The 21,928-nt window shown below is 37.2% G+C and overlaps 1 long non-coding RNA gene across 2 annotated transcripts; it reads right to left on the bottom strand.

Moving 5' to 3' along the window:
* Positions 1 to 2,325: 2,325 nt before the first annotated feature.
* Positions 2,326 to 5,492, bottom strand: LOC126266842 (uncharacterized). 2 transcript variants are annotated; one of them, XR_007548934.1, is made up of 2 exons: positions 5,193 to 5,492; positions 2,326 to 4,289 (listed from the first exon to the last, which is right to left on the bottom strand). It is a non-coding gene; the product is annotated as an uncharacterized LOC126266842 (long non-coding RNA). The 2 variants fall into 2 exon arrangements; XR_007548935.1 differs by lacking the exon at positions 5,193 to 5,492 and adding an exon at positions 4,812 to 4,931.
* Positions 5,493 to 21,928: the final 16,436 nt, after the last annotated feature.

The following is a 21,928-nucleotide window of genomic DNA, read 5'->3' as shown; positions in this document are numbered from 1 at the left end:
TTTATTAGCCATCAGCTGCAGCAATGTCATTTCCACTGTGCCAGATGTTCGGCATGTGGAAAGTCCAACCATCGGTGCTGAGTTTGCCTTTCCTTGGCAATGTCTGTCAATTATCGCCATTTCAGTCCCCATGCAGCTGCCATTGCAGAACCTCTCCATCGCCTCCTCCCCAAAAATGTCTGGTGACACTAGTCCCCTGAGCCTGACAGGTAATTCTGCATATTAAAACAGGCACTCCTCAAACCTATCTACTTTATGACCTATGATCCTTCCTGAATGAAATTTTCACTCTGCAGCAGAGTGTGAGCTGATATGAAACTTCCTGGTAGATTAAAACTGTGTGCTGGACTGAGACTTGTGCATTCATGCAATCTGGGGATGTTGCCACAACCTCTCATCACAGGATGGCATCGTGCTGATACAGCTTGAAAACAGCCACACTTGGGTGGTCAATCTGGTGGCTCTCTGCAACTGCGTCCACCAGTTGCTTCATGAGGCACACTGGCGGTGTGTTCTCACCAAGATGTATTGGTCACCTTCTGCCCCACCTGCCAAAGTCAACAGGTTGCCCCACCTCAGCATTACTTCCTATGGCCTTCCACCTCCATTCGTCAGTCCCTCTTCCATCTGGACTTTTCCAGACCATTTCTAGGCTCTATGTGGCATGGATGCTGGGTCCAGTTTTCTGTTCGTGGCCCAAACATCTTCCACTTCCTCTTCCAATACCATTTGGGCCCTTGCCCAAATTTTCACCCTTGACGGCCTCCCTGAACCAGTTATAATGGACCTCGGTTCACTTCCTCTGAATTTACCCCATTTGTGATACTAATGGCTTTGCATTAATCCACGCCATGCCTTTCCACCCTGCCTCCAATGGCATCACCGAGCATTTTGTGTGGACTTTTAAGTCTCAAATGTCCAAACTGCACCAGCACCACTCATTTGACGATGCTATTGGTCTAGCAATGTGGGCTCAGATTGGCTGAGGAAAATGGCTGAATGGATGCACCAAAAGGTCCATAGATGTGATGGTCTCTACTGATATTGTGCACGCCCTCAGAATTAGACTGCTTTCTGCAGGATAACCAAAGTTTGGCTGACTTTGGCTGGTGCACCTGCGGATCTGGAGCAATGACCCGCATAGCAATGCTACATTTCAGGTTTGTGGCGTTGCAGAAGACCCTGGATACACAGCATATCTTCCCCCCTTCCCTGAAAAGAACAAAGAGAGGTGGACGTAGGAGTCAAAGCTGAGGGCAGCATCACTGCCAGAAGTGCCATGTCACTGCCGGAAGCATCACCACAGAGCTGACCAGCAGATTCTGGTGGGTCTACATCCATCATTATGTTAGATGCAGGTGTCAACAGGCTGGGCACACTGGATGGTGGAAGCAACACATCAGCCGGGTGTGCAGTAAGGCACTCAGAGTCCTATGTATCTGAAACAGAGTATGGAATGGCGAAGTCTGTCAGAGGCAGGAAACCAGGATGGTGGCAGAATTGATTGATATGCTTGTGGCATTGGGAGCTATCAATGAGTGTAATGAGAAGCATAGCTCAGATCAGGATATGGGAAATAGTGACCAGCAGCCAGATGGTCTGGCCGAGGGCAAAATTCATAGCCTAGACCAGGTCCCCAGGAGGGAAGCGAAGTCATCCTTTTCCCTCATCATACTGTCCACTCCAATGGAGGGTTCCTCTCCCACAGACCATCCCACCTTTTCCCATTCTTCCCACTGACATCGTTTTTCTCATGGAGCCCATTCTGGACTATGAATTTCGTGTGCAACGAAATCAGGTGGCTGCAGGCCACCATTTCCTATCTCCTGGACCAAGCTATGCCTCTCATCATACTCCTCAACAGCTCCCAATGCTGCAAACATATCAACCAGCTCCTCCCCCATCACGGTTCCCTGCCTCTGACTCCACCATTTCACTATCTGTTGTTCCATATACACAGGATTCTGAGTGTCTTGCTGTGTACCTGGTTGATATGTTGCTTCTATCACCAGATGTGCCCATCCTGTTGATGCCTCCACCCCTGCCGGGCTTTGTGCTAATGGTTTGAGCATAAATACTGCATTCAACTCCAACTCCTGCCTCTGCCTCTCCTCAGTCTTTTTTGTGGCACGGGGAGGGGGGGGGGGAGTGGAAGGGGAAGATGTGGCATGTTCCTGGGGGTCTCCTGCAACATAGCCCTGTTATGCAGTTCATTGCTCCAGCTCTGCAGGCACACCAGTCAATGTTGCTTGAACTTCACCTGGCCTGCAGGAAGCAGGCTAGTGCACAAGAGCAGTTGCACTAAATAACTGATGAACATTCGACTGTTGCTACAAATATCTTTTTATTTTATCAAAATATTTGCGTTTCCATCAGAGGCATGCCCCACCACTACTTACATTCTGCCATACTCACAATTTCCAAAGAGTTTGCAAAGAAACAGAGTTTACAAAACAAAAGATGAATCATCGCTAAAATATGTCATTATTTTGTAAATTAATACAGAAATAAATTTAATAATTCACATTAATTTGTGCAATTAATAATATGAATTTCAAGTATGCCAGAAATTTTGTAATTTCAGTTATTCTTTAAGGAAGAGTAATTTTAATTGTTAGTGCATATGGATTGTAATACATTAATTTCTTTTTTATATTTTTAGCCTGAAATATAATACATCACACACAAAATGGCATGAATTCTTTTAGTGAAACAGCTGAGATAATTTTCACCTATGCGACAATTGATAGTATACATAGCATCAGTTATCTCTATTAAAAAAAAAGTACAGTTATGTTAGAGGAGGGTGACTCATTATAATATACCACTCACAAAATTTTGAAATTAGGTGTTTACAATATTTTGTACTTGACTATACGGTATGCCAAACGGAGTACAAAATAATGCCCAGGATGGTTGACAGAAGTATAGAAGTATGTTATACATACTGTATTATAGAGAACATATTAAAAATGCCTACTATAAAAATTATAATCTACACATATATCAGGATATGGCATTCAGATTTTCAGATCTGTCACACGTATTGTCACAAGACAAATAATACAGTGTCAAAACTACAACATTACACCATTAAACTACAGAAATAATTACAGAGGCAATGTAAATTAGTAGAATTTATAAATTTTAAGCTAAGATCTATATAATCAAACCTTCAAAACCAAAAGAGAAGAGAAAAAATTTCAGAGCCAATGTGTTCAACAAGTGAGCCAACTCAAAAGAACTCGTAACACTGGCCGGAGACCAGAAGAATATACTCGACCATGAGTAGGTATCAATCATCCATATAAACCATAGTATTTACGGATATGTTGACTCATGAAAGATCAAAATAACGAAAAAATATTAGGGCCTAAGTTACAATGTGGGGATCAACTCATGAATCTAAACCACACCAGGCACAAACCAGTAGAAAACGTTTCGTCACAGCAATATGAATAAAACTGATAATCGTATCAGTAAGTTCAATAATGTGCAAAGATTATTTGTGAGAAGCATCTAGCTGCAGTCAATGGTTGCACGCTCTCCTTGAGTACACACACACACACACACACACACACACACACACACACACACACCACACACACACAGAGGGGGGGGGGGGAGAGAGAGAGAGAGAGAGAGAGAGAGAGAGAGAGAGAGAGAGAGAGAGAGAGAGAGAGAGAGAGAGAGAGAGAAAGAGAGCTGCGATGACCAGGGATACCCAAAACAGAGCTAAGTATGAGTCTGTCCACAACTCAAGATCCAGTCAGTACAATATTGCAATGTTCAGGATAAATTCAGGTAAACATAGTCATAAATTAGCTTTGAACCAGTAGCTTGACAAGCAAAATCAGAGCATGAAAGCAGACATATATACATCTTATTACATCGTCTACTCTAATACATGTCTTCCACACTAATCTACATACACAAAGACCTGGAAGGTTCATTTACAAATGACAAAAAAATACACTCTGATTTAAAGTTACATAATAATTGGGAAGTCAATTACCAAAATAAAAAATTCATTTATGCTGAATAAAACTGTCATCAGAAGTCTTGGTTAACAATTCACAAATATCAGACGCAACACACATTCCAGTCAACAGATGATAGAGTACGTTACACAGCACCCACAATCTCTTGCAAGATGACTGGTCCAACAGGGTACAACCATACAGCAGAGTGGGGAATGGATCTACCCATATCTTTCAGCTTCCCCCTCAGAGTTATCATCACACTCTCCAACGTATAAGTAACTTCCTGTATAACTTTCACTTCAAATCCTGAAACAAAGTTTTGTGTACTAAATCTGTTGTTCAATAACACCTTCACATTACACAAGATATGCTGTGGATATACATTTTACATGGTCATTTGTATGGGATTTATGTCAGGTGAAATTAAAAGGTGTTCCCATAAGAAACATTAATAAACAAGTTTAAATACAATGAAAAGAATGGACTAATAAAGTAATATACACAGATATGCTCAGATACTATACCTGACCTTAGCAGTACAAGTTATGAATATTGTCCCATTTCATAACTGCAAAAAGGTCTACTCATTTAGTCTCTTGGCACCTATATGTATAGTTCTACAGCACAAATCTATTGCAGAACATAATTACACACTGTATCATACACTTTAAACCAGTCAATAGATAAAACTAAACTTTAAAAATCAAAACATCTTACATACTAAATTCCAGACAAACAAAAAAAGAGTTATACAGCCTTATGAATCTACAGGTAGATTTAAACTCGGTCAATGTATAAAATAGAACTTTAGAAATTACATTTTCTTACCAATTAAATTCCTGATAATGGAAAAACAAACAAACAAACAAAAATCGGATACTTATGGATCATGTCTATCAACACTCTATATTTCTCTTTGCCTTTCACCAACACAAATTCCCCTACTTCAGACTTCTACCCTTGCCATAATATCTCTGCTTTCTCCTATCCCCCTGATTTTTCATCATCTCCCTCAGTCAATAGATAAGACAGAACTTTAAAACTGTATAATCTTACATACTACATTCATGTCAAACAAAATACGAAAATCTTAAAAATCTACAGACATAGTGAATATGTTCTCCTAGACTAGTTATCATTATGCATCCATGTTCATATGTGTCGTCCTCTATACTAAAAGTTAACAGGCTTGACATTTTACATACTTACTTGGCTTACCAGTACCTCCAATTATCTTTACACATGCTATGGACATTTCTACAAAATTCTTACTATATTGGATTTTGTATCTAAATTGTCCAGATATACCACTATTTGGGCTACCTGTATGAACCAACAATTCCCTGCTCACTGATCAATCTTTTCTTAATGTAAGGATGTAAGGACATCCAAAATCTTAATTATCATCTCCATTATTAGAAACTTCATCTAAAGCATAATTTTCGTGACGATACCGACTGTGACGATACTACGTTGCAGGTAACTGCGCTACCGGCCACTGCGCATGCGCGCCGCACGTTTGCGCAACGCTTCGATATATATAAACACAAAATTCAAGCTTTCGCAACCAATGATTGCTTCCGCAGGAAAGAGGAAACGAGAGGGAAAGACGAAAGGATGTGAGTTATATATATATATATATATATATATATATATATATATATATATATATATATATATATATATATATAATGCTTTGCATAGGTGTTTGTGGGATTTTAGTGACGCTGATTACAAAAATAAGCGACTATGGCTGCTCCTGAGACCTCAGGTGCGATCACAACATAGATAGTTTGGCAGCAACTGAGCTGCAGGGCAAAATTTATTAAATTAGTAACTCATACACAACTGAATTAGGAAAAATACAAGCAAATGTAATTCTGTCTGTAGAAATGCTCTTGTCTACAAGACTAAAATCCCATAGTTCGAGTTGGTCCACTCTTTTTTTAAGGAATATTGTTAACAGGAGAGAAGACTACGCAAATCAAGAAGCTACATTCTTTATTCAATATTCTTCTATTTAAAATATCGCAGCAGTGCTCCCCATTCGCATACGATTGAATTTTGAAACATTTTCATCTTCAAGAGAGTAGTTTGCAAGCCATTCCCTTCTTAAATGCGGCCTGCTTCGAATATTTACTGTTGTTAATGTTAATAATAATTAATAACTTTTCGTGTTAACGAAAAAGCGTCATCACCAACTAAAACAGTATCTTATAGTATGCCGAGTGTTCTCGATTGTAATGCATGCAATGTGACATGTAATTTCAATTCTGGCGACAGTGCTTCATGCAGTACAGTATCTTTATTCCTTATCGCATGATTAACTCTATTTAGAAGAAACGTTAACAGTTCTGGTGATATTCTAAGATAATTAAAAGGACAGCTTGGGTCTTCCATTTCAAATTATTTCCGCCAGGATGCTGAGCAAACGAGCTGACGTCTATTCTTGATCCAGTCACGAATCGAAACACCTTTCTTATTTTTATCTTACGTAGCGATTCCATGCAACAAGCTTTAACTCCATCAGAACTCATGCTACGTTCAGCTGCCAAAACTTTCATTTCAGACAGAACCAGAATCAGAATTTTTATTATTGCGTAACATGCAAATTCAAATCACAGGTCTGCTGTACTGGGAACTCGTCAACATTAAATTTATATTACAATTACAATTTGTATGTACAGTAATATAAAAACAATACATCTACACTCCAGTTTACATATATTACGAAGTAATATATAACAACAGCGTTTACCTTGTGAACATATTTTTGCAATCATTTATTTGACAGAAAATTGCTAAGCTTAATTTGCTCAGACTTCCACATCATCATACATAAATTCTTCTACATAGTTTTCACATTTCTCCACTAATAACTTGTGCAGCTTTGGTTTCAGTTGCCTTAGCTCCATGTTGTCTATTTGTTAACTTCTTAGCATGTTGTAGATTTTCATGCCCATATACTTGGGGGTTGTGCATATGACTTTAACCTGTGAGTAGGAAGCATGAAGTTTGTCTTACTCATAGTGCTGTATTGATGGTTAAAATTGTTGTCTGTGAATAACGTAGGGTTACTGTATACAAAAATAATCAGTTCATAGACGTACAAACAGGGGGCGCTTAATATTTTTAGATTTCTTAACAGTGGGCAACATGATTCTTTTGTTCTTGTGTTACAAATATTTCTAACAATTGATTTTTGTAATTTTAATATTCTAATTATTTTGCTTGTATTACCCCAAAAGATAATGCCTTATAACAGCTTCAAAATAGCTGTGATAAATTATTTTTTGTATCTACATTTTAGTTCAATATGGCTAAATCTTCTTAGTAAAGTTCAGGTTGTTTAGCTTATTTGCTAAGTATTCTGTGTATGAATACCAGCATAAATTTTGATCCAAATGTATTCCTAAAAATTTAACACAATCTGATTCTGTAAGTTCCTGGTTTCTGCAGGTAATATGAATTTCATTTATCTTAGAGTTTTTAGTTTGAAACTGTAGTAAATGTGTTTATCGAATATTCCATTTTAACCTCTTTAGTTGGAACCAGTTTTCTAAACTGTCTAGTAAATTTGTGACAGTTGAGGGAATTTGTCCTGAGTGATTGCTTTCAATGAGGACAGACATATCATCAGCCAATAAAACTGAGTGTCAGTTTATGTTTAGGGGCAAGTTATTAATGTAAAATGAGAATAAAATTGGACCCAGAATTGAGCCTCGTGGAATGCCTTGACAAATAATCATCCATTCAGAGACGAAATTTCCCTTGCTTGATGATACAACTATTCTTTGTTTTCTTTTTGTGAGGTATGATCTGAATCGATCTACAACACGACCTCCGATCCCATATTGTTCCATTTTCTACATTAGCAATTGATGGTTTACACAATCAAATGCTTTTGTGCAGTCACAGAACAATCCTGCAACTTTGCTAGACTTATCTAAGGCAGAGCAAACTCATTTATGGCGTCTATTGTGTATTTGCCTTTCTGAAAGCCATACTGATTATCTGATAGTAGTCTTATTTCTCTATAAATTTGTAGATTTGCATTACTACTACTTTTTCAGATATTTTTGAGAAAATTGGGAGAATAGAGATTGGGCGGTTGTAAGGTGTCAGGCAAATCCAACACTGTCCATGAAAACCCTGACATGATAAGCAAATCCAGTAGTATGTCACATAGCTCAGAATAAATCGTGACATTAAATTAACCACAGAATAACACAAGAATGCCTAAATGCATGGCGTACCTTCCCACCGTGAGGCAGACGCAGTTCCGAGGGGAGAAACGAGGACAGAAGCCGAGAGCAGAACCGTGTTAAGCTAGAAGGCCCTACGATAAGGGACGGACGGGCCAGACTACCTGTACGACTACCACCCGCACGTTTTAGTGTGAGACTGTTTCGCATCTCTGTTACGTCAAGGACCACCCCCCAGCCCATGTTAAAAGCTAGAGCCCTCCAGAAAAACAGTATAGATCTTACGATAACACAAAAAGGGCCACTACCACCCGCAAGTTTTAGCGTGAGACTTTTTCGTGTGTCTGTTACATTAGGACAATCCTCCAGCCCATGTTAAAAGATAAAGCTCTCCAGAAGAACAGTATAGATCTTACGATAACGCTAAAAGGACCACACCAGCTGCAGGTTTTAGCGTGAGACTTTTTAGCGTCTCTGTTACGTTGCGAACTTTAAAAACATTGCCCCACCACGAAAAGTATAACGTTTCTCATTGGATAGACAGAATTTTTGTAGGCGGAGCTTAAGCTTAACATTGAGACCCTAATTGGTCAGATGAAAATATAGCCAGATAGTTTTTTTAAACTAACTTCGGTAAATTGTAGTAAGGAGAAGTAAGAGGAGAGTTGGTTCCGAGACGGAGAGATGGATGGCTGGTGCGGCGGCCGCTGTCGCCCTGACGCTGCCTAAACACCGACTAGGTAATGAACGCACGCGATGCCGCATTTTTGAGCGCATAAGGCTTCACTCAGAACTGCAGAAGTCTCATCTGTTACACCCCCTTTTTGCTTAATACTAGTGTCGATCGTTAATTAAAGCTCATGGTGTTCACATTTGCCACTTGAAGAAAAGATCTGAAACGCGATGATTTTTCTTTTATGTAGTTATTGAGAAGCCACATCAGCCACTGTAATTTACGACAAGTTAAATAAGTAATTAAAGATAATTGAGGGTCACTGTAGACCATTTTGATAGTTTTCTCTTTTGTGAAACTTAAATTAAACCTAGATTGTAGATGTGATATGGCATAGGTCATCCTTCGATCGATTGTAGAACTTGGAAACCCATTCAGGGAATATTCGTTCACATTTTTGTTGAACGCAGTTGGTTTTTACCATCCTGTATTAAAACATTTCCTTTTATCAATAGTGCAATTTATAAATGATGTTTTGTGAGTAGAATAAAATTTCCAATGGTAAACTTAACTGCTTTTTCGACGTTATTTTTACCAGCTAACTAAAAATAGGAAAGCCTTGAACCCCTTCCACTAAATTTAGTTAGTAGTAAGATTCTTTTACATGGAGTGCAGTGGAGCTGACGCTGAGATCATTTAGTATTTGGTTATATCATTGCTAGTCTCACTGAACTCTTCTGAATTCTAAATGTCATGTGTGGTCTGGCGTCTCCTTACCAGCAACAGGTCCCAGGTTCAAACTAGTCAATTCCCTAAAAAATTTCCCTTGCTTGATGATACAACTATTCTTTGTTTTCTTTTTGTGAGGTATGATCTGAATCGATCTACAACACGACCTCCGATCCCATATTGTTCCATTTTCTACATTAGCAATTGATGGTTTACACAATCAAATGCTTTTGTGCAGTCACAGAACAATCCTCCAACTTTGCTAGACTTATCTAAGGCAGAGCAAACTCATTTATGGCGTCTATTGTGTATTTGTCTTTTAAACTGTAGTAAATGTGTTTATCGAATATTCCATTTTAACCTCTTTAGTTGGAACCAGTTTTCTAAACTGTCTAGTAAATTTGTGACAGTTGAGGGAATTTGTCCTAAGTGATTGCTTTCAATGAGGACAGACATATCATCAGCCAATAAAACTGAGTATCAGTTTATGTTTAGGGGCAAGTTATTAATGTAAAATGAGAATAAAATTGGACCCAGAATTGAGCCTCGTGGAACGCCTTGTCAAATAATCATCCATTCAGAGAAGAAATTTCCCTTGCTTGATGATACAACTATTCTTTGTTTTCTTTTTGTGAGGTATGATCTGATTCGATCTACAACACGACCTCCGATCCCATATTGTTCCATTTTCTACATTAGCAATTGATGGTTTACATAATCAAATGCTTTTGTGCAGACACAGAAAAAAAATGGCTCTGAGCACTATGGGACTCAACTGCTGTGGTCATTAGTCCCCTAGAACTTAGAACTACTTAAACCTAACTAACCTAAGGACATCACACACATCCATGCCCGAGGCAGGATTCGAACCTGCGACCGTAGCAGCAGACACAGAACAATCCTGCAACTTTGCTAGACTTATCTAAGGCAGAGCAAACTCATTTATGGCGTCTATTGTGTATTTGCCTTTCTGAAAGCCATACTGATTATCTGATAGTAGTCTTATTTCTCTTTAAATTTGTAGATTTGCATTACTACTACTTTTCTCAGATATTTTTGAGAAAATTGGGAGAATAGAGATTGAGCAGTAGTTCATCATATCTTCTCTTGAGCCTTTTTTGAACAAAGGTTTTACCTGTGCATGCCTCTGGGCGTCTGGATAGTGGCCTTTTTCGAGTAATTTATTGATTACTGAGCAAAGGGCCTGATCTATTATCCTGGCAGCTGGTTAAGCTACTTTAGTAGGTATGATATCCCACCTTGCGGAATTTTTGTTTTTGAGCTGTGATATAGTGTTCTCTACGTCTTTGGCTGAATTCTTTTAAAATTTGTTAAAGCATTCTTCCGCCTTCTAACCTAATTGTGCTTTTTTGGTATAATCATCGACATCTGCAACTGATTTTGATACATTTACAAAAAATTGTTAAAAGATTCTGAAATCAGAGCACGATTTGTTATAGTTTTTTTTCCCACCTTAATTTTGGAGATAACTTTGCTGTTAGTTCCCATCCCCAGTTCAGATTTTATGACAGACCAGACTTAGTTTCATTTGTTTTCATGAGCCAAGGTGTATTTACTATCTGCTATTTCTTTTGCAGCCTTTGCTGCCCATTTGAATAAGCCTTTATACAGTTTGACAGCCAGTCGTTGCGGCAGAGCGGTTCTAGGCGCATCAGTGCTGAACCGCGCAGCTGCTATGATCGCAGGTTCGAATTTTGCCTCAGGCATGGATGTGTGTGTTGTCCTTAGGTTAGTTAGGTTTACGTAGTTCTATGTCTAGGAGACTAATGACCTCAGATGTTAAGTCCCATAGTGCTGAGAGCCATTTGAACCATTTTTGAACCGTTTCACATTTATGAAAACAGGGTATTCGTTGTATTTCAACTCCTTGTGCAGTTGTCTTTTCTTCCAACTGGATATTTTTATTCCAGCAGTGATCCAATTTAGCTTATTTGACACCTTTGTGTGGAATACTCTAAGTGGAAATATTTCATTAAATACATGAAAGAAACTTTCTAGAAATTTGTTTTATCTAGAGATTTGTTTGTTAGCAGCACAAATGTCACTGTTTACACACAAAGAGATACACAAGTCATAACGAGATGGTATCAATATCAACTTGCCACTCCACCTCTTCTAATTTTCAGTAGTAAAATGTCTTTTGCCATAAGTATTTTTAGTGCTTGGTTTGTTTGCATGTGCTATTTCAATGAACAGCTGAGTGGTCTGAGAGCCCTAATTCCACACTTTACTTCTTTGCATCAACAAATTTATAATTTATTAAAATGTTATCAAAACACCTTCCTGTATATTCGTTTTCTCTTGTGATTTCCAGGAAGTTTACCTTGAAACCAAATTTTTTGATTAATTACAAAAACTTTATTGAGTCATTTGTTGGATTTAATAAATTTATATTGAAATCTTTTTCTCATTTAAGAACCTTCAACATTGCAGCGCGTCAGCAATCGTTTGTTAATATATTAATGGACTGAGATCCGCCTCGATTGCAAAAAAACACCTAGTGTTTACCTAGGTTTCGGTGTAGATAACTACACCTTCTTCAGAACAATAAACTCAAAAGTGTCTATAAAGACCTTTGTCAATAATTAAAAGCTCAGCATAGCTATGTATTTATAAAAGAAAAAGATGACACATAAAAGTACATGTGAACAAAGTCAAAAGAATAACTTAACTTAATGGTGTACACTTCACCTCACATCAGCATGTGTTCGATGGGCCGTGTCCCGTTTGCGACGGGACACGGCCCATCGAACACATCGAACACATGCTAATGTGAGGTGGAGTGTACACCATTAAGTTAAGTTATTCTTTTGACTTTGTTCACATGTACTTTTATGTGTCATCTTTTTCTTTTATAAATACATAGCTATGCTGAGCTTTTAATTATTGACAAAGGTCTTTATAGACACTTTTGAGTTTATTGTTCTGAAGAAGGTGTAGTTATCTACACCGAAACCTAGGTAAACACTAGGTGTTTTTTCGCAATCGAGGCGGATCTCAGTCCATTAATACTTTTTCTCATTGGTGACTTTCTGTAATTGATTTTTTAATTTTGGTAAAAATAGTTTTGTTATCTCTACACCTTGGATTCTATATATAGAAACAGTAATAATATTTTATGTTTCTAATTCAGTTGAGCAGCTTACAAATAGTCCTTAGTCATTTAGAAAACTGAAATGGTCTTTTACTTTTTACTCTACAGAGTAATTTACAAGTATGCATGAACCCCCATGAGTACTATTTGTTCTACAAAAACTTATTTAAAATTATGATAGTATCTTTTGTAAGCCAATGCTCGTTTAAACAAAGAATTTTAATATTTTTACATTCTGAGAGTATAATGTTGATGGGTTGTAGCCATGCTGTTTATGTTCAAGTGGATTAAAAAAGTTCTGTTTTTTGGCCTAAGGTTTCAAGAAGAGCTTTCCTTGTGAGATTTTTACACTTTCTATTCTCTTTTTCCTTACTTAGAGTTTTTGTTGGAAATGTTTGGGAACCAGTACAATCGTGAATAAAAACGTTCTTACCTTTGTGTTTGCCCTAGACTCACTGGCGATAAAAAATCCTTTAAGTGCAATGGTTGTTTGATTTGTCTATTTGGTAATCGAGTGGTTGTTGCTGTCGTAATGGCTGTTGGTCGTGGATTGAGTTCTGCTGCTGGGCTGGCTGTTAATGGTGGGATGGTTTCTCCTGCTGGGAGTCGAGTGGCTGTTGCTGTCATACTGGCAGTTGTTGGTTGATTGGTTTCTGCTACTGGGCTGACTATTGATGGTGGGATGGTTTCTCCTGCTACATCAGTACATAAAATTTATTCAAGTTTGTGAGAGCGATCTGCTTCTGCTAACAAAACTGTAGTTTTTGGTTTAAACCAATACATAATTCGTGTTTTTCTGCCGATTTTTAAGCTTGCCGTATGTGTCCTCATGACATAGGTACTGGTAAATAGTTTTTCTGCTAAAAGTTCTTTCCCTAATTTATTTAAATTGAGTTGTGAAAAACCTTCGACCTAAGACATGTACGGTATGTCATTTAACTTCTACATTCTGAAAGTCAGAACATATTTCAGAGATTTGTTTGTTAGCAGCACAAATTCCACGGTCTACACACGACCAGATACGCAAGTCATAACGAGATGGTATGTTTACAACGTGAATAGTGGTGTGTATTAATTTGTTTAAACAGTTCTTCAGTTTTTTTATTAACTTGTACGTTTCATTGCGATAAACAGCGTTTGAGCCACATAAAATTACGACAAAATCATTTTTATTTAAGTTGGATATCTGAGCAGAATTTGTTTGTTCTGCTATCTCATGAAACGGCGCTCCTGGTTTGACAAACCCAATTCCTTTAAATTACATTTTTCTGCCAACAGTGTAGAAATTCCACGTCTGTGGCAATCACTACCGCACAAATACAGTTTATTTATTTATTTTTTTTATTCAATGTTAGGGAAACATGTATTTGCACAGAAGCCATGTTCTGTTTCTGCACATTTCTTATAGGTGATATCTTACCTACCTTAGACTCCATCTTAGATATTACTACATATTGACCACTGTTGTTTGCCGCACGGGATTAGCCGAACGGTCTTAGGCGCTGCAGTCTTGGACTATGTGGTTGGTCCCGGCGGAGGTTCGAGTCCTCCCTCGGGTATGGTTGTCTGTGTTTGTCCTTAGGTGATTTAGGTTAAGTAGTGTGTAAGCTCAGCGACTGATGACCTTAGCAATTAAGTTCCATAAGATTTCACACACATTTTAACATTTTGAACCACTGTTGTTTACACTGGTAGGCCTATTTGATTTGTTTTCACCGTTACTTTCACCCGGAAGTGTGAGTGGACAGCCACGGAAAAAGCCTTTCAGCTCCCCTCCATGAAGCTTACCACAATGAATATTCTTTATTCGCAAAAGTCAGGCCCAGAGCTACATTAAGCTGTTGAGAATTTATTGAAAACAAACAATCTAAAATAAGACAACCATGGTGCAATCACTGGCGGCGCCAGCGATGTTTACAAAAACGAGAGCAAGTCAGCACTCTTAGTTTACAGGAAGTTACTGCAAAAACTACACAACACAATGTTACCCTAATAAACCTACCAGTGTGACATGTTCTTCCTCAGTGGTCTTGTGTTAATACAAAAACTTAACGTTGTAATTTAGAATTGCACAAACTATGTAAAAAACAAAATCATGTGCACTTGCTAGACACAAGCAAACTGAAACGTGAAGAATATATCAGGCACAGACTTCACTTAAACAGAAATTGAAAGCTCAAGTTATTGAAACAGATTATGGAACTTTGTAAGAAGCTGAATAAAACTGCAGACCTAATCATCTTAGATTATAATCAACAAGTTTTTTTAGCTCTATTTCAAGCAACACGAATTTACCGAACTAAACTCCTTGGATGGGAAACAGCCCTGTTCACATGCCGAAGTAACCAACTTGGAAGTGAGTAAATTGTCATTATATTGCAGTGTTAAAGACTTGTGCAATAATTCGTCTGAATAAGAATATCATGTCACAAAGTGTTATAAAATATCAGTGCCCTTCAGGATAATGCATCTAAATGTGCAGTGTCTTAGGAACAAACTAAATTTTCTGATAGTATTTGTGGATGAGAATTCACCACACCTGTTAGTAATTACAGAACATGGACTAAAAGACAATGAAATTCAGTATTACAAATGGGGTGGGGTGGCAACATTTGTAAATCAGCATCATCCATTCAAGAAAATCTCATTGTTGAACAATACTGCAAAGAAGGAACAATTGAAATGGCTGATGTCGTGGTCCATGTACACACTCACACAAGCAGGTTAGCTAAACGTTAAGTTATTGGTATGTGATACGCACCAAATACAGATGTGTTGTACTATCCTGATAGACTTAACAGAGCATTTAGACAAACAACCCTCGCTGACCTCACTGTTGGAGACTTAATAAATTCAAACTCCTGTAGTATAACCTATTTGAAAATAACACCTATATTTAACTCATAAAATCTCACAAATATACTGAATTGTGATACTAGAATAACAGAGTCAAGCTCCAGTAAGACAAATTATGTAATTGTCAACAAAAATCTAAAAGACAGTGTTAACATTCATAAGTGCTGATTTTCATTACTCAGATCGCTATTGTAGGATGTTAGAATATTTAAGATTTGCTGTACCAACAGCAACTAAGATAATTGAGAAGAAGTAGATCCACCAACATCAAATGCCTTCAAAACTAAGTTAGCAGAGGAAAAATGGGACACTATTTACCAAACTAAAGGATCAGAAAACAAATGGGAAAAATTTTATAGGGCAGTGCTGAAGCATATCGACTGCTGCTGCCCTCTCAAAGAAATAACCATGGTACAAACCAACTCTTGTCTTGAAAATAATACTAGGTTGAAACTTACATGTAGGCTGATTAATTAAAACATAATATATATGATCTTGACTGTTTATATAAGGAAACAAAGCTACATATATTTAAGGAAAAGTATAATCAGGCCAAGAAAAACTCTTAAGACAGACCTTTTACACATGAGAAAACAGATAAACAATTATTCAAAAAGTGTTTAGCCAACATTGGTGAGGCATCCTAGAGACTAATCAATAAACATCATTAAGCCACCAGCGAGGGCCAGAGTGAACCAGTTACCTTTAGACATGAGGGCCATCTAGTGAAAGATCCAAATGAAGTATGTAAATTATTCAGCAATCATTTTATCTCTTCTTTTGACGAAGCAGCCTCTATTATAGATCTACAGGATGGCACACCAAATTATATAACAATTGGTATAGGGATCGAATTTATGTGGTGAATCAACAGGAAATATTTAAGAGAATACAAAAGATAAAGAACATGCATTCATCTGGATGGGATGGTATCTCATGTATTGTGTTACAGAAATGTGCCAATGAAATAACTAAACCCCTTACATATCTTATTAACTGAATTAATGAAAACATATACTCAAATACCTTAAAAATAAGTGGAATTCAGCCAATCTATAAGAAGGGAAGTAAAGAAGAATTTTAAAATTGTAGACTGATTTCAGTAATCCCTACCTTCAGTAAAATATTTGAAAAAGCTATGCTATCACTACTCACAACATTTTTCTCAAGACACAAAATGCTTACCGAATCACAGCATTGGTTTAGGATAGACCTAAGCACAGCCACTGCTGTTACCAGTTTCTTCCATGAAGTATGTGGAAATATAGAATGGTGTATGCATACAGACAGAATATTCCTCGACCTGAGCAAAGCTATTGACTCAGTAGACCATGAGCTTATCTTTAAAAAATGTGGGCATAGAATATCAGTGATGCATCAATGAAACTTCTATCCACCTATCTGCTGGATTGGAAACAGTGAACCAAACTTATACATTAAATTGACAATAAGATCTTAACTTTAAAATCCACAAGTGAAACAGTGAGACGGGGAGTCCCACAAGGCTCAGTTCTTGGACCTTTCCTCTTTTTAGCATATATTAGTGATATTGTACACCCCATTAACTCGCACATTGTAAATTATGCTGATGTTACCCCGCTTTTATTACATGGTATAGATTGTGAGAAACTGAAATTTCCAGCAATTAATGGGATTCTAGAATTAAGTTCATATTTTCATTCACAAGGATTAAAGGTAGTCAATAAATTCAAGATTCTAATATTTACAACTGGCACCTCAAACTACCCATGTGTTAATAAGATATGTGGCATAGTGGCAGAGGAAGCAAACAAGTGTAAATTTCTAGGGGGCCATCAGGCACAAACCTCCAGTTGATTAGTCACATTAACGGTGTATGTAAAAAAGTATCTTCTTAGCCAAACTGGTGCCCACCCGCATGCTTATACCCTATGTATTATGGGACAATCTATCCCCATCTTAGCTACTGTATAGAAATATGGGGTTGTGCTGCAGACATTCACCCTAACGGAGTACTATTGCAACAAAAAAGAGGGTTAAAAATTATACATGGACAAGGCTATAAACACTCGTGTCATGATGTTTTCAGACGACACAAGTACTCTTTGCATCTGTATATATTAATTACATTTTTTCTCACAGAAAATTGAAGTAACTTAATGTAGTTATCCACAGGACCACAACACCAGATCCAAAGTGAATTACCACTAACAAAGAGCAAGATTAAAAATGATGGACCAGAGCCCATATACTAATGGACTGATATGGTATAATAAACTGCCAGAGTCCATGAAAACCAGCAATTCAAATCAAAACTAAAAGAATTCTTAATTAAAAAGTGTCTCTATTCACTCAACAAAATTTAAATGGTTAAGTTTAAGAGCTGGAAAATAATGTAAAAAAAATAATTGGCTGTATTAATATGTGTAAGATGTAATGTATTTTGACAAGCAATAATTGCTACCTGTAAGGGTAAGATCTAAATGTCATCATGCTGATGGCTCCACGCACAAAAATCTAAATTTATGAAAAAATAAAAACTTTACTGGTATCTTAGCGTTACTTTGGTTACACATGTTTTTAGGTAAAGATTGAACACATTGAACTGCTTCCGTACCACAGCTAACATCAGTTATTACAGAAGGAATGCAAAATACATTACTGTCAAAATTACACTTCCTACTTAGATCTTCTTTCAGTTCATTCCACCATTGGATACAAATTTTGACTAACCACAGATAACTTATTTCAGAATGCTCATATGTCTACATTATCATCAATTTGGCCCCAACAAATTTTAAAAAAATTCACCTTTATTCCCTAGGCTTACATATAACTCAGTTTTACTGTTTGCATAATTACTCTGCATGACACTAATGAAAAACTGCTTTGACTGGACTAGTATTCCATGACTCTCACTTATCTTATTACCAACATCAACTACCTTACCTTTATTCGCAAACAACTCTGAAACTTCATTATTCTTAAACTCCACAAAACCCGGATACACTTCATCATCATCAACTTATTCTTTCAGAATTACTTCATCAACAACATCACTGACATCACAATTCTCATCACTATCAAAGTTATGCACCTCACTTACATTCATTTCCAATAAGGTACCGGTCTCAGACTTAACAACCTCAGTTAGATCACAGCTCTCATTCACAACTACACCAAAAAAATCACCTAATTCAGATCCAATACAGTTGTTACCTGTTTCACATCCATCAACAACACCATTCTCTGACCAAAAGGAGAAATCATTAGTACCTACTACATCAAAATTCTCATTACTTTCATCCTGGTTTGTGATTAGTATCTACATCATTATAATTAAAAATCGTATTACAAACTTTTGAGCAAAAGATGAATGAGAAATCAGATTTTTCTTCTGTTCAATTTCAGATACCTGCGCTATATTATTAATACTTTTATTATTGTCTAAATGTAAGCATAAATTGGGGGTCATGTACTTGGTGTGTCTACTCGCACCAAAACTCTGAATCTTTATTGAGGTGGACCACTATTTCCCGAATGGTTGCCTCTATGATTGTTTCTCCTATTACATTGCCCATGATTATCCCCATTGTTCCTATTCTGGTCATGTCCAAAATTCCTGTCTCTATTACCTTGATTAAAGTTACTAATATCTCTGTTTCTGTAATAGTTATCATTGTGATCTCTATTGTTTCGATTATTATGGTACACGTTTCTTTCTACTGCCCTATCCAGCCTGTCTACATATCGTAAAAATTGTCCTAAACAATTGTCAGGTCCATGTACTAAATCCCACTGAAACCTTTCTGGTAATCTCCTTTTGAGTGCATCAATCAAAGTCATCTCATCAAATGACCTGTCAAGGTGTGCTAATTTCTTAAGTTGATTCTTACAAAATTCTTTCAGCGTGCTGTCACTATTCCTATTACACTGAACAACAAATTTGAACTGAAAGTGTGTAAACTGCATGATTTTGAGTTACTTATGTTTATTTCAATGTAACATGATACAAAATCCTGATCTTCATAAATATTTAGCTCTAGTTTTTTTTAATGAAATCTACATTTTTATATAAATATCTCACTAACTAAATAAACATTCATGTTCCAAGATTGAACATTACAAATTTTAAGTGAATAATTACTTGAATTATGTGGTATGCATTGATAAATTTCAGTACCATTCTGCAAGTACGAAAGTAAAATATTAAGAAAAATTGAAGATAATATTACATGAATGAAAATACTTTGTAAGTTTACTTTGTACAAGAACTCTGTAAAGCACAAAAGAAACTATATAAATTAACTGGTCACAGATGTATATAAAGGATTACAAATGTTAAATGTCCATGTATACAGTATATACAATTACATATTTTGTTCAGAGATAAATTCAGAAGATGACCATTTTCGCTTGGCTTGACATTTACAAATACACTCAGGAACACCCCTTATGATTGTCCAGCAGTAATTTGTAAAATAAATGCATAAATAAATAAATAAATTTGCTAAAATAGTAGGGCTCCACTTTCCGCCATACCTCTTCTCAAATGTGGCTCTATCTTGATGAAATCGATCCCCATGTTCATTACTTACTGCACCACAATCTTTGGAGAAGAAATCAAGATGACTATGTAAGAAATGCTTTATCAATGACATGTTGCAACCAAGTTTTTCATAAGATGACAACTTGTTATCTACAATCTCCTTGTAATTTATGGCTTGATTGTTCTGTAAGAACTGTAAACAGACTGTCTTAAGAGATGCCCATGCATGCTTCTCACCACCTTGTATGATTCCATCTAAAGCAAGGTCTCCTAAAATCTCTAGAATCTGTGGGCCTACAAAGATACCCTCCTTTACTTTGGCATCACTTAAGTAAGGCAATTTTTGCCTTTAGTACTTAAATGCGTCACTATCTTTGTTCAGTCCCTTAATAAAGTTTTTCGTGAGACCCAACTTGATGTGCAATGGCAGGAGCAGAATCTTTTAAAGGTCCGGTAGATGTTCACTTTTAATGTTCTTCATACCTGGTTAAAGAGATTTTCTGGTGGGCCACTCATGTATACTGTAATGAGATGTACGAGCCTAGCTATCCCATTCACAGAGAAAGCAGCAATATTTAGTATACCCTAAAGGCGTACTTAATAGCAGTGCAACCACTTTCAAGTCACCACAAATCAACCATTGAGTCCTTATACTTGATGGCTTCTATTATGCATACCTTTACTTACATGTGGGGCAAGCAGTGGCATGTGGTGACGGGGCACAAAGTGCACAAGCGCAAACGCACCTTCACAGGAAGTATGACACTACTGCTTATTTTTGTTGTACACAGCGATGGCAGCGCTTCAAGCGAACAGAAAGCTACACTTCTAAATATGATATCAGATGAGGGTGAATTGTATCGCTTATACTGGTTTGTAACATACGTTTTTCAGTACAGAGTGTATTTCGTGCCATAAAAATCGGCACTGGCTAAAATATGACAGCACATTTGTCTTCCTTTAATTTCCTAAAGACCCTGGGACCTATTAAAATGTACATTAAAGAAAAGTTTATTTACAATTTTTTTTGTAACTTACAGACATTTAATGTAGAATATCGTTTACTTTTAAGAACAAAAATATGGCTAGTAAACAGAAGAAGGCCTGAACCTCTGCAGAAAGATGTCGTACGTATATTTAGTAATGTGAAATTTTCATCACTAAACTTCCAGTGATGGGATATCAGTTCTGGAGACTAGAAATCTACTCTGTAGGAATCAGCATGGGTTTCGAAAAAGACGATTGTGTGAAATCCAGCTTGCGCTATTCGTCCACGAGACTCAGAGGGCCATAAACACGGGTTCCCAGGTAGATGCCGTGTTTCTTGACTTCTGCAACGCGTTCGATGCAGTTCCCGACAGTCGTTTAATGAACAAGGTAAGAGCATATGGACTATCAGACCAATTGTGTGATTGTGTGAAATCCAGCTTGCACTATTCGTCCACGAGACTCAGAGGGCCATAAACACGGGTTCCCAGGTAGATGCCGTGTTTCCTGACTTCTGCAACGCGTTCGATGCAGTTCCCCACAGTTGTTTAATGAACAAAGTAAGAGCATATGGACTATCAGACCAATTGAGTGATTGGATTGAAGAGTTCATAGATAACATAATTCAGCATGTCATTCTCTATGGAGAGAAGTCTTCCGAAATAAGAGTGATTTCAGAGTTGCCGCAGGGGAGTGTCGTAGGACTGTAGCTATTCACAATATACGTAAATGACCTTGTGGATAACGTTGGAAGGTCACTGAGGCCTTTTGCAGATGATGCTGCAGTATATGGAGAGGTGGTAACAATGGAAAATTGTACTGAAATGCAGGAGGCTCTGCAATGAATTGACG

This window comes from Schistocerca gregaria, chromosome 4 (assembly GCF_023897955.1).
Source record: "Schistocerca gregaria isolate iqSchGreg1 chromosome 4, iqSchGreg1.2, whole genome shotgun sequence".
Lineage (NCBI taxonomy): Eukaryota > Metazoa > Arthropoda > Insecta > Orthoptera > Acrididae > Schistocerca > Schistocerca gregaria.
The sequence above is the reverse complement of the archived record's forward strand: the minus strand, read 5'-3'. Positions and strand labels throughout refer to the sequence as shown.